We start from the raw sequence: 3,447 nt of genomic DNA, 5'->3' as shown, positions 1-3,447 counted from the left end.
CTCTCTCTCTCTCTCTCTCTCTCTCTCTCTCTCTCTCTCTCTCTCTCTCTCTCTCTCTCTCTCTCATGATGTTCGTTTTGTAGGATTTTCATGCCTATGTTCAATATTTGATCAACTCTTCATCTCGTTATTATTGTCATCCATAATTAGATTATATATGCGTATATATATATATATATATATATATATATATATATATATATATATATATATATATATATATATATATAGATATATATATATATATGCATATATATATATATATATATATATATATATATATATATATATATATATATATATATGTATATATATATTTATATATATATATTTATGTATATATATATATATATATATATATATATATATATATATATTTATATATATATATATATATATATATATATATATATATATATATATATATATATATATATATATATATATATATATATATAAAACCATGACACACGCATATACACATGCACACAAATATATGTTGATGGAGTGGTGAGAGAGTTGAATGCTCGGGTGCTTGGACGAGGATTAAAACTGGTAGACGAGAATGACCATGAATGGGAGGTAAATCAGTTGTTGTTTGCTGATGATACTGTACTGGTTGCAGACACGGAAGAGAAGCTTGACCGACTAGTGACAGAATTTGGAAGAATGTTTGAGAGAAGGAAGTTGAGAGTTAATATGGGTGAGAGTAAGGTTATGAGATGCACGAGAAGGGAAGGTGGTGCAAGGTTGAATGTCATGTTGAATGGAGTTACTTGAGGAGGTGGATCAGTTTAAGTACTTGGGGTGTGTTGTTGCAGCAAATGGTTGAGTGGAAGCCGATGTACTTCAGAGAGTGAATGAAGGTTGCAAAGTGTTGGGGGCAGTTAAGGGAGTAGTAAAAAATAGAGGGCGGGGCATGAATGTAAAGAGAGTTCTATATGAGAAAGTGATTGTACCAACTGTGATGTATGGATCGGAGTTGTGGGGAATGAAAGTGATGGAGAGACAGAAATCAAATGTGTTTGAGATGAAGTGTGTAAGGAGTATGGCTGGTGTATCTCGAGTAGATAGGGTTAAGAACGAAGTGGTGAGGGTGAGAACGGGTGTAAGAAATGAGTTAGCAGCTAGAGTGGATATGAATGTGTTGAGGTGGTTTGGCCATGTTCAGAGAATGGAAAATGGCTGTCTGCTTAAGAAGGTGATGAATGCAAGAGTTGATGGGAGAAGTACAAGTGGAAGGCCAAGGTTGGGGTGGATGGATGGAGTGAAGAAAGCTCTGGGTGATAGGAGGATAGATGTGGAAGAGGCAAGAGAGCGTGCTAGAAATAGGAATGAATGGCGAGTGATTGTGACGCAGTTCCGGTAGGCCCTGCTGCTTCCTTCGGTGCCTTAGAATGACCGCAGAGGTAGCAGCAGTAGGGGATTCAGCTTTATAAAGCTTCATCTGTGGTGGATAACGGGGGAGGGTGGGCTGTGGCACCCTAGCAGTACCAGCTGAACTCGGTTGAGTCCCTTGTCAGGCTGGGAGGAACGTAGAGAGTAGAGGTCCCCTTTTTGTTTTGTTTCATTTGCTAATGTCGGCTACCCCCAAAATTGGGGGAAGTGCCTTGGTATATGTATGTATGTATATATATATATATATATATATATATATATATATATATATATATATATATATATATATATATATATATATATATATATATATATATATATATATATATATACTTCTTCGACTAAAGTTTTTCCCGCTAAGCAGGGTCGCAATTTCTAGAGAGCCATTTCCAAGTTCTTCTATCTCCGATGTCCTCCATTATGAGATCTTTCTCCTCCATATCTGCTGTTACACACTCCATCCACCTTCTCTTTGGTCTGCCCTTTACCCTCCTACCTGGAACATCCATATCCAGCTTCTTCCTCCCAACCTACTCCTGGTCTCTCCGAATTACGTGCCCAAACCAGTGTAGTCTTTTTTCTTGGATTTTCTTTGACACCTCTGTAACCTTTGTTGTTCCCCTTACCAAGCCATTCTTAACCTTATCCAGTCTTGTGATCCCAGCCATCCATCTTAGCATTCTCATCTCTGCAACATTCATTTTCTTCTCAAAGATCTTTTTCATGGGACAGGTCTCTGCACCATACGTCATGGCAGGTCTCAATACAGTTTTATGTACCTTTTCCTTTAACTTTAAGTTTATCCTTCGATCACACAACACTCCCGACACTCTTTTCCAATTATTCCATCCAGCTTGAATTCTACTGTTCACTTCCGTTTGGATTTCTGTTGTTTCCTCCACATAAAGTCCGTAGGTACTGGAATTTTTCTGTCCTCTTTAATATTTCACCCAGCAAATGTATATTATTTAATTGGTTCTGCCGGTTACAACATATATACTCTGTTCATGTTCTACTGATCTTTAGTCCTCTGCTCTCCAATTCCTCCCTCCATCTCTCCAGCTTCCTCTCCAATCCTTCTCTGGTTTCATCACACAGAATTATATTAGCTGCAACCAACATGGTCTATGGTGAACTGCTCCCTCGTTCTTTCAGTAATTACATCCATTACTATATTAAACAAATAGGGGCTTAATGACGACCCCTGTTGTAACCCAACTCCCTCTTCAAACGTCTCGGTAAAACCAACACTCGTTCTTATTTGTGTGCCCTCTCCTTCATACATATCTCTAATCAGTCTAACATATTTTTCAGGTATTCCCCTCTCTCTCAAACATCTCCATATCTACTGCCGTGGAACTCTATCATAAGCCTTCTCTAAGTCAATAAACACTACATGTAAGTCCTTTTGGCCTTCTCTTTATTTTTCCATCAACTGCCTTAGTGCAAACATTGAATCCATCGTGCTTCTGCCTGGCATATATCCAAACTGTTCTTCTCCATTCTTTGTCTCTTCCCTGATCCAACGTTCTATAATCCTTTCCCAAAGCTTCATAGTATGTGAGAGGAGTTTGATTGCTCTATAATAATTACAATTTTGTACATTCCCCTTTTCTTTGAATATAGGTATTAAAAAGCTATTCCCCCACATTCTGGGCATCTTTTCTTTCTGGTGTATCTTTTTTATCAGATCCCACAGCATATCCACTTCGAATTCACCCAAGCATTTCCAGACTTCCACTAGGATCTCATCAGGTCCCGTAGCTTTTCCATTTTTTTTCATCTTACTGAGGGCAACCTTAATTTCTTCTCTATCTATATCTCTCACCATTCCTAAATTTGGATTTCCATTTGCAATCATAGATCTACGATTTTCTTCATTAAGCAATCTTTCAAAATATTGCTTCCACCTTCCTTTTATATCACTTGAGCTACACATCACCACTCCATCCCCATTCTTTATCTGCTTAATGTTGGTAATATCTTTGGGCGCTTTATTTCTTCCTTTAGCAATCTTGTAAATCTTCTTTTGACCCTCCTTTGTGTAGA

The sequence above is a fragment of the Palaemon carinicauda genome, chromosome 14 (genome assembly GCF_036898095.1).
Source record: "Palaemon carinicauda isolate YSFRI2023 chromosome 14, ASM3689809v2, whole genome shotgun sequence".
In the NCBI taxonomy this organism is placed as follows: Eukaryota; Metazoa; Arthropoda; class Malacostraca; order Decapoda; family Palaemonidae; genus Palaemon; species Palaemon carinicauda.
Note: the sequence above shows the minus strand (reverse complement) of the source record.